This window comes from Cervus canadensis, chromosome 6 (assembly GCF_019320065.1).
Source record: "Cervus canadensis isolate Bull #8, Minnesota chromosome 6, ASM1932006v1, whole genome shotgun sequence".
NCBI lineage: Eukaryota > Metazoa > Chordata > Mammalia > Artiodactyla > Cervidae > Cervus > Cervus canadensis.
The window spans coordinates 10,419,413-10,430,247 of NC_057391.1; positions in this window are offsets into that span (position 1 = coordinate 10,419,413).

Genomic DNA, 10,835 nt, shown 5'->3' on the forward strand with positions numbered 1-10,835 from the left:
TGTGGTGTTGGAGAAGACTCTTGAGAGTCCCTTGACTGCAAGGAGATCCAACCAGTCCATCCTAAAGGAGATCAGTCCTGGGTGTTCATTGGAAGGACTGATGCTGAAGCTGAAACTCCAATACTTTGGCCACCTCATGGGAAGAGCTGACTCACTGGAAAAGACCCTGATGCTGGAGGGATTGAGGGCAGGAGGAAAAAGGGGACGAAAGAGGGATGAGATGAGCTGGATATGGATGGCATCACCGATCATGGACATGGGTTTGAGCAAACTCCGGGACAGGGAGGCCTGGCGTGCTGCGATTCATGCGGTCGCAGAGTCGGACACTGAGTGACTGAACTGAACTGAACTGAACAGGTGGTGTGGTTGTCATTACAGGAAGTCTCCACAAGGCGGCAGCACTTTCCCCTGCCCGCCTCTGGTTCCCCAGACAACCAGAGCCTCAGGGAAAGTAGGCTTCCTGGGCTGTGAATTGGAGTGGAATGTGTCGCAGCAAAATACCTGCAGCCTTGTGACTCACTGCTTCTTCCCCCTAAAGCTTCACACACCCGACCCCCAGACTAATCCCAACCACGGCCACAGCACCCAGCTGAGGGTACGTAGGTGCTAGGAGGCTGGGCTCTCAGGAAACAGGCTGGAGCTGGGAACCCCAGCAGCACGGGATGTGCAGGCTAGGTGACTGTTGCCTCCATGATCCTCCAGGCTTTGATCCCACTCGGGACTCTGGTCCCAGCTGAGACAAGCAGATGGTCCTGATTTTCAAACGGGTTCAGAAATAACAATAACTAAAAAGGGGCTCAATGACGGGCACCCTGCCAGGCTGTCTGGACCCCACCCCAGTCCAGCCTTGGGACTCAAGCCTACTCAGGCTCCTGGGATGCCATAGAAGCCCAAATGAGGGAGGCTGGAAACAATAAGTTGGCATTGATCTTCTCTCCTTTCCTTTGACTTCGTGCCGATGAAGGAGGAGTAGAGTCAATCTGCCACCCTACACTTGTCACTTTACAGTTGGCTGATTCAGGTATGGTGTATCTGTGGAATATATCTAGTCTTTTTGGTTTTGTTTTTTTTTTTTGCCAGAGTTTATTGAGGAAGGTCGAGCAATGTGCTGAGCATCTGGTCCTTGTGGGCTCTCTCTCTCACATGCAGTGTTCTGTGTATATGAGGAAGGAAGGAAGAAAAGAGCCTGTGTGGAGCATCTCTTAAAGATGCAAATTTCTGTGTATAGGTGAGAGATAGAGATTTCTGTGTGTATGTGGAAGGGAGGAAGGAAGCTGATAATCCTTGTGGATTACTACTACAGATACAGATTTCTGTGTCTGTATTAGTCCCAACCTCCTAATTCATCCCAGGCCCTTCACTTTTTTCTTGAACTCTTGGTTTGAATTTGAATTCTTAGAGTCTGTTTTTGGGTTGTAAATTCTTTCTTTTGTTTCACCTTTTTTATTTTGCCTAGAAGGGATATCTTGTGTTATTGGCTTCCTTTGTCTGGCTGAGGTCCTTTAGGCTATGATCCTTCTAGATCTATCCCTGTGGCTACCAGTGACATAATTTCCTTACTTCAGTTTTGGTTTTTATGGCTAATAGTCTATCATATATATGTAGCACATCTTGTTTAAGCTTAATCTATTGGTGAAGATTTGCTGTCTCTCTGTTGGTTATTGCAAGTAATGTTGCAGTGCTAGTTGGGGTCCATGTGCCTTTTTGAATGATGGATTTATCAGTGTGGGAATGTCAGATCCTAGACCTAGCCTCTCTTGATAGTGTATTTTCAGGCATTCAGAAATGCTTTATTCAGGCATAAGAAATTCTACCTCAGTGATCAATGTAAAGAAATAGAGGAAAACAGTAGAATGGGAAAGACTAGAGATCTCTTCAAGAAAATTAGAGATACCAAGGGAACATTTCATGCAAAGATGGGCACAATAAAGGACAGAAATGGTATGGACCTAACAGAAGCAGAAGATATTAAGAAGAGGTGGCAAGAATACACAGAAGAACTATACAGAAAAGATCTTCACAACCCAGATAATCATGATGGTGTGATCACTCACCTAGAGTCAGACATCCTGGAACTCGAAGTCAAGTGGGCCATAGGAAGCATCACTACAAACAAGCTAGTGGAGGTGATGGAATTCCAGTTGAGCTTTTCAAATCCTAAAGAGATGATGCTGTGAAAAGTGCTGCCTCAATATGCCAGCAAATTTGGAAAACTCAGCAGTGGCCACAGGACTGGAAAAGGTCAGTTTTCATTCCAATCCCAAAGAAAGGCAATGCCAAAGAATGTTCAAACTACTGCACAACTGCACTCATCTCACACACTAGCAAAATAATGCTCAAAATTCTCCAAGCCAGGCTTCAACAGTATGTGAACCGTAAACTTCCAGATGTTCAAGCGGGATTTAGAAAAGGCAGAGGAACCAGAGATCAAATTGCCAACATCCGTTGGATCATCAAAAAAGCAAGAGTCCCAGAAAAACATCTACTTCTGTTTTATTGACTATGCCAAAGCCTTTGACTGTGTGGATCACAACAAACTGAAACATTCTTCAAGAGATGGGAATACCAGATCACCTTACCTGCCTCCTAAGAAATCTGTATGCAAGTCAGGAAGCAACAGTTAGAACTGGACATGAAACAGCAGACTGGTTCCAAATTGGGAAAGAAGTAGATTAAGGCTGTATATTGTCACCCTGCTTATTTAACTTATATACAGAGTACACCATGCAAAATGCCAGGCTGGATGAAGCACAAGTTAGAATCAAGATTGCTGGGAGAAATATCAATAACGTCAGATACGCAGATGACACTGTTTGATAGTTAGAAGAGGAAAAAAAAGGTCCACAAAAATAGAACAAAGGAAGTTCCAGGACCAGAGTGAAGACCTCAGGTAAAACAAACAGCCCTCTGGCTAGCTCAATTTACATAGGGTAGGCTGAGGGGGGAGGAGACAAATGTATAAAAGGAGGAAGCCTAGAAGGATTGAGGCCTCTCTTATCTTGTCTTTTGGGTCAGCCCGTCCTCACTCCTCGAGGGTGTACTAGCCTTTGTTTTTCCTAAGAAAACTGAGATGTAACACTGATTCATCCATCGCTTCAAATTTTTGCTGCAGCAAGACAGAACCGAGGAAATTACACGCTCCCCCAACACCACCACCCTTATGGCAGAAAGTGAAGAGGAACTAAAGAGCCTCTTGATGACAGTGAAGGAGGAGAGTGAAAAAGCTGGCTTAAAACTCAACATTCAAACAATTCAGATCATGGCATCCGGTGCCAACACTACATGGCAAGTAGATGGAGAAGCAATGGAAACAATGAGAGACTTTATTTTCTTGGGCTCCAAAATCACTGCAGATGGTGACTGCAGCCATGAAATTAAAAGATGCTTGCTCCTTGGAAGAAAAGCTATGACCAACCTAGACAGCATAGTAAAAAGCAGAGACATTACTTTGCCGACAAAGGTCTGTCTAGTCAAAGCTATGCTTTTTCCAGTGGTCATGTATGGATGTATGTGAGAGTTGGACTATAAAGAAAGCTGAGTGCCGAAGAATTGATGCTTTTGACCTTGGTGTTGGAGAAGACTCTTAAGAGTCCGTTGGACCACAAGGAGATCAAACCAGTCAGTGCTAAAGGAAATTAGTCCTGAATATTCATTGGAAGGACATGCTGAGGCTGAAGCTCCAAGACTTTGGCCACCTGATGTGAAGAACGGACTCACTGGAAGAGACCCAGATGCTGGGAAAGATTGAGGGCAGGAGGAGAAGGCGATGACAGAGGATGAGATGGTTGGATGGCATCACCAACTCAATGGACATGAGTTTGAGTAAACTCCAGGAGTTGGTGATGGACAGGGAAGCCTGACATGCGGCAGTCCATGGGGTCGCAAAGAGTCGGACTCGACTGAGCGACTGAACTGAGACCTAGCCTCTCTTGATGGTGTATTTTCAGGCATTCAGAGATTGCATTATACTGGGTGTTGTCAGTGCGCCTTCCCGCCTACCGTGTAGGGGTGTTCCCTTTCCTCAGGCTCTGCTGCCTTTAGTGTTCGTAGCCTCCTGAGGATGCTCTGATGGGACTGATGGGACTTGCTTTCTTGTTTGCATGTTGATTGGCATTCCTGCAGTATTTAGGGATGCTGAGCATCTTGTCCTGGGGTAGAGGTTTGGGTCTTTGTTTTTTCCGTGAACGGTGTGAGGAAAATCTACCTGTGGCAGTTGGCTTCCTGAAAGCCAGTTGTGTTTGGAATTTATTTCTGCAATTCCTGCCGCAGGACATGTCCTGAGGACAGCTGTCATTAACAGACCGCAACGCTAGAGAAACAGAGGTGCCCGTAAGCGCGGAGGTGCAGTTGTAGTTACAGAAAGTGCCCACAAGGTGGCGGCACTTTCTCCTGGCCACCTCTGGCTCCTTGGGCAACTTGGCTTCCTGGGCTGGGAATTGGACTGGAATGTGCCTGAGCATCAGCTTAAGGGGTTGTGCCTCACTCCTTCCCCCGAAAGCTTCACCCCTCCCCTCCAGGCTCATTCCAACCGGGGCCACAGCACCCTGCTGAGGGGCCTAGGAGGCTGCACTCTCAAGAAGGAAGCTTGAGTTGGGGACCCCAGCACCAGAGGTCCTGGGGGCTAGGTAACATTTCCAAGGTCCTGGAAGATAGAGGGCCGGGTCCACATCCTTTGGGAGCACTAGGACTCTGGTCTCAGTCAGGGAAACCAGACAGAGGAGGTTTAAGAGGGGTCTCAATTAAGGGCTTGTTGCTTGACTGTATTGACTCCACCCCAATCCAGGGATGGGACCCAAGCCTGCTCAGGCTCCAGGGATGGAATAGCAGTGCAAGTCAGGAAGGTTGGAGGGAATAAACAAGGCAATGCTTTTATTGTCTTTAATTTCATGCCTATGCTATGTTGGAGTATATTAATTTTGCAGTTTTCTGTTTGTTGTCAGTGTATAGCTGCCTGATTCATTTATGACATATAAGTACATACACATACATACAAATTCTATTTATTCTTTTGCCATAGAGGTTTTTGCAGAAGGTCAGCATACTTTCCTGTTCTGATCACCAGCTCTTGTGAAGTATCTAGTATAGACACAAATATCTGTGTATGTGTTATTCCCAACCTCCTAATTAATTCCTTGGCCTTTTCTTTTTCTTTTTTATTGTTTTTCCCATCCCCCTTCTTTTTAATTTTTAAAAAATTCTTGTGTTTGCATTCTCAGAATCAATTTTTGTGTGGTAATTTAGTTCCTTTGTATCTCTTTCTAAATTTTGCCTAGAAGGGACATCACATGCTCTTGTCTTCCTCCTTCCGGCTGATTTCGCTTTGTATGTGATCCTCCAGTGTCCCTCTCTATGGCTACAAGTGGAATAATTCCTAATTTCAGTGGCAGTTTTTCATTGCTAAATAATAGTCCATTGTCTCTAAGTACCAGGTCTTTGCTAAGCTTTAATCTATCGGTGGACATTTTGCTGGGTCTGTGTCCTGGCTCCTGTAGATAGTGCTGAAGTGAACCTGTTGGGGTGAATGTGACTTTTTGAATAATGGTTTCTCAGGATATGGGCTGAGATGTGGGAATGTCAGATCCTAGGGTTAGCGCTCTTTAATTTTTGTTTTCTGCCGTGCAGAGGCTGTCAGTTCTAGTTGCTGTTGCCAGTGTTCCTTCGCCCGGGCATGTGGGGGGTTCCCCATTCCTCTCTTCTCTTTCCCACATATATTGTTTGTACACTTGTGAGAATGGTCGACTGGTGGGATTTGATTTCTTGTTTTATTGATTAGCATTCCTCCTGCAATAATTAGGGATACTGAGAATCTTGTCTTATGGTGGTTAGGGTATTTTTTCTTGCATTTTTTTTTCCTTTTAGGCATGTGTGCAAATTTTATGTTTTGATTGGCATCTTGCAAGTCGGGTGTGTTTGCAATTTCAGTTCAGTTCAGTCGCTCAGTCGTGTCCAACTCTTTGCAACCCCGTGGACTGCAGCACGCCAGGCCTCCCTGTCCCTCACCAACTCCCGGAGCTTGCTCTAAGTCATGTCCATGGAGTCAGTGATGCCATCCAACCAGCTCATCCTCTGTCATCCCCTTATTCTCCTGCCTTCAATCTTTCCCAGCATCAGGGTCTTTTCCAATGAGTCCATTCTTCATATCAGGTGGCCAAAGTATTGGAGCTTTAGCTTCAGTCCTTCCAATGAATATTCAGGACTGATTTCCTTTAGGACTGGCTGGTTTGATCTCCTTGCAGTCCAAGGGACTCTCAAGAGTCTTCTCCAACACCACAGTTCAAAAGCATCAGTTCTTCGGCACTCAGCTTTCTTTGTAGTCCAACTCTCACATCCATACATGACTACTGGAAAAAGCATAGCTTTGACTAGACAGACCTTTGTCAGCAAAGTAACGTTTCTGCTTTTTAATATGCTGTCTAGGTTGGTCATAGCTTTTCTTCCAAGGAGCAAGTGTCTTTTAATTTCATGGCTGCAGTCACCATCTACAGTGCTTTTGGAGCCCCCCAAAATAAAGTCTCTCACTGTTTCCATTGTTTCCCCATCTATTTGCAATTTATTTCTCTCATCCTTACCTCAAGACCTTTCTTGAGGCAAGCTGTCACTGTCATTCACCTTGTGAATTGGGGGCGCCGTTAAATGCCTTTGGTCAAGGTGTAGTTACAGAGAAGGTCCACAGGTGGCAGCACTTTTTGATGCCCACTCTGGTTCCTGGGCCAAATAGCGTTAGGAATCGACAGCTTCCAGGGCTGTGAAATAGAGTGGAGTGTACCCGAGCGAACACTTAAGGGCTTGTGTCTCACTGCTCATTCCCCATAAAACATCACACACACACACACACACACACACACACACACACGGCTTCCAGACTAATCACACTCACACACACACACACACACACACACACACACGGCTTCCAGACTAAGGGCTTGTGTCTCACTGCTCATTCCCCATAAAACATCACACACACACACACACACACACACACACACACACACACACTCGGCTTCCAGACTAATCCCAACGGGAGCCACAGCGCCTTGCTGGCTGCCTAGGAGTCTGCGCTCTCAGGAGGGAGGCCTGGGCTGAGAACTCCAGCACCAGGAGATGTGGAGGGTAGGAGACGATTGACCCCAAGGTCTTGGAGGACTTGATCCCACTTGAGTCTCTGGTCCCAACCAGAGCACAGCGGACTGTATATGCTTAAAAAGGGCTCAACGAACACCCTGCCAGGCTCTCAAAAACACAGCAGTCTAGCCTGGACACCAAGCCGGCACAGGCTCCAGGATGGGTCACACCCCACGTCAGGGAGATGGGAGGGAATAAGTAGGCGTTGCTTTTCTTTCTTTCTCTTTAACATCACGCCAGCGCTACGCTGGAGGGTCGTCGGTCTGCAGTGTGCTTGTCTTCAGTGTAGCTGCCGGATTCAGGTATGACGTATCCACGGTGTATCTCTATTGCATTTTTGAACTTTTTAACACAGATAGAAGGTCAAGAAGAGTGCCAAGCACCAGGTCCTTGTGAATTATATATCTCAGATACACATTTCTGTGTACATAAAGAAGTTAGGAGATAATTTTTGTGGAGTATCTCTTAGATACAGATTTCTGTCTTTAGAGATACAGACTGCCGCCTATATAGGGGAGGCAGAAAGGAAGTGAAGAGGAAAAGTTAAGATTTCACATAACCTCCTGCTCGTTTTGCCTAACTCAGCTTGCTCCTTGCAAAGTCTGGATCACGTAGGTCATGTAGTCTCAGAAAGTGGGGACTTACAATACTGGGAACTGGAGCTTATTTCACTTACCCTTGTCCTGCTCTTTGCAATTGCCCAGCCCCTGAAAACCTGCTTAATCATGCCTGTCCATGTGAAGGTCAGGCATCCCCCTCCCCATCTTGACTACTATTCCCAGGTGCACAAAACCCCTTAGTTTAAAACAGCCTATTAGCAGCTAGTGTTGCCCACTGTCTGTCTATAAGAACTCTGTGACCTCTTTGTTCAGGGCTCAGAGCTTAGACTGTTAACTCCTCTGGGCCCGCCGGGGTAATAAACCTGATTCTCCAGCTCTCCGAGTGCGGTGCTTGGTTTCTCGAGTACTGGTTTCTGCAACATTTCTGGAGGCCCCAGCGAGATTCCAACCACTCCAGCCCCTTGAGCCGCCGGATTGATGGCTCGGCTGGGCTGGAGCAAGGAACTCCAAGACAAACAAGGAGGCTTGCCACCTATCAGCATTCCGGGGTCTCTTTCAGACTGGTGTTCGGCCGAGCCCCAGCTGGACTCATTGCAGGGATGGACCACTCACCAGGAATGGCCACAGGATCAGGTAAGGCCACAGGGCCAGTCCCCGGTCACGTCCTACCCCAACGGGTAGAGGAGGGGACTGATCACCTCCTTGGAGCTCCCAGGAAGGGAGCAACAGTTAAGGAAACCTGGGGACTCGGGAGAAGGGAGGCGTTGTGATAGCCTCTGAGAGATTGTGAGTGCATGATTGCTAATTGAACGGAGTGAGAGAAATTTTTCTTTTTGAAAACTGCAAAACCAATTCTTTTTGCATATGCAATTAAAAACAATTACCTTGTTAAAAGGCCTGCCTAGGAAAAAGCTTGAACTTAACCCTTTCCAGGTCCTTTAAATACATAGCCCACTTTGCCTAAGACCTCAGCCTTGGGCAAACTAGAACTTCAAGCAAAGAAAAAAAAGGTGTCAAAGAGATATTTTAAATCCCAAACAGAAAACTATAAGATCTCTCTCTGTCTGACTGTCTGGATTTATGTATGTTTCAGTGTATGTCTTTTGTTTTTTTCTGATAATAATGTTGAAGTCGTAAATGAGTTCTAATTTAATGGGCCTAAAGAAAAGTAAGTGCTTATAAATCAAACAATTTCAAATACAAGAAAAATTAACCTAAATAAATTTCAGATTCACAGGAACTGGAAAATATTCAACATTAAATATCTAGTATTAATGTTTGTTTGCTAATCTAATAAGGAAAGTAGGATGTATGTTTTTAGTAAAGAAGGTATAAAAAATAAAATTATATTTTATAAGGGGGAAAGAAAGTAGGTCTGACTTACAGGTGGCTGTTACACAAAGTGATTAAAAGGTTGATGGAAAGTGGACCCTGAAAAAAAGTTTTGGGCTTGGTTAGGACTAAGTTTAAAATAAATTTAATTAAGTTTACGTAAATGAGTTTAAAGTAAGCTGGTGCAAAAACTTGAGTTTGGTCTTTCTCTCTGTTAGGAGGACATACTTTCTTCAGATGCTGAACTACTTTTAATAATAGACTTAAGTTTCTTTACCTCTTAATTGATCTGTTCTATATTTACCTTTGAAATCTTTTGTTAACTTTGGCTAAGTAAATAACTATTATTTCACAGTAACTTATATGATCCTACCTGACCAAGTGTTATAAACCCTTTTGACATTTATTGACAAAACTTCCTAAATAACTTGACTTCTAGATAACTTTGGGATGCTTCAGACGGCTCCTGAGACATCCCAAACAACTATTAAGCTACCTAGGTTCACTGCACATGTTAAATTACATAAGAAGTACTGTTGAAGGGGTGATAAATCTTTTCAGGTTATACTGTATGGTTGATGTTACTAATATAGATATCCTAGAATTACGTGAAATTCATTTATATCTGATATGCCCTGACAAAATATGGTCAATTATAATTCTGGTTATCATATTAAAGTGTTATGACCAGGTTTCTTTGTCAACTGCAATAGAATCAGATTTTAAACATGCCTTCTATGGTTTTACTCTCATGCCTTTAGAAAAATACTGCTAATTCTTCAAGATTTTTGAAAAAGACTTTCTAAGATTAAGCAGATAAACAAATTTTATCATTAACAGTAAGCTGGTACCAGACTGGAATTTGGTCTTCTCTTTGTTTAGAGAAGAAAATTTTCTTAGAATGCAGCTTTTGATAACAGATTATGAATTTCTTTGTCTTTAAGTGATTTATAATTGCTTTTAAAATCTTTTTGATACTTTGGTAAAGTAAATAAACATTAGTTAAGATTGTAGGACATGTAGACAAAGCTCAATTTGCTTCTACAAAAAATAACTCATCACGGTTAGACTTTTGCTATCCAGGTGTCCTTAAAACATGGCAATAGTCTTCAAAGAAATAGAGGAAAACAATAGAATGGGAAAGAATAGAGGTCTCATCAAGAAAATTAGAGATACCAAGGGAACATTTTATGCAAAGATAGGCTCAATAAAGGACAGAAATGGCAGGGACCTAACACAAGCAGAAGATATTATGTAGAGGTGGCAAGAATACACAGAAGAACTATACAAAAAAGATCTTCACGACCCAGATAATCACGATGGTGTGATCACTCACCTAGAGCCAGACACCCTGGAATGTGAAGTTAAGTGGGCCTTACGAAGCACCTCTACGAAAAAAGCTAGTGGAGGTGATGGAATTCCAGTTAAGCTATTTCAAATCCTGAAAGATGGTGCTGTGAAAGTGCTACACTCAATATGCCAGCAAATTTGGAAAACTCAGCAGTGGCCACAGTACTGAAAAAGGTCAATTTTCATTCCAATCCCAAAGAAAGGCAATGCCAAAGAATGTTCAAACGACCACACAACTGCACTCATCTCACACGCTAGTAAAGTAATGCTCAAAATTCTCCAAGCCAGGCTTCAGCAATACATGAACCATGAACTTCCAGATGTTCAAGCTAGTTTTAGAAAAGGCAGAGGAACCAGAGATCAAATTGCCAACATCCGCTGGATCATGGAAAAAGCAAGAGAGTTCCAGAAAAACATCTATTTCTGCTTTATTGACTATGCCAAAGCCTTTGACTGTGTGGATCACAATAA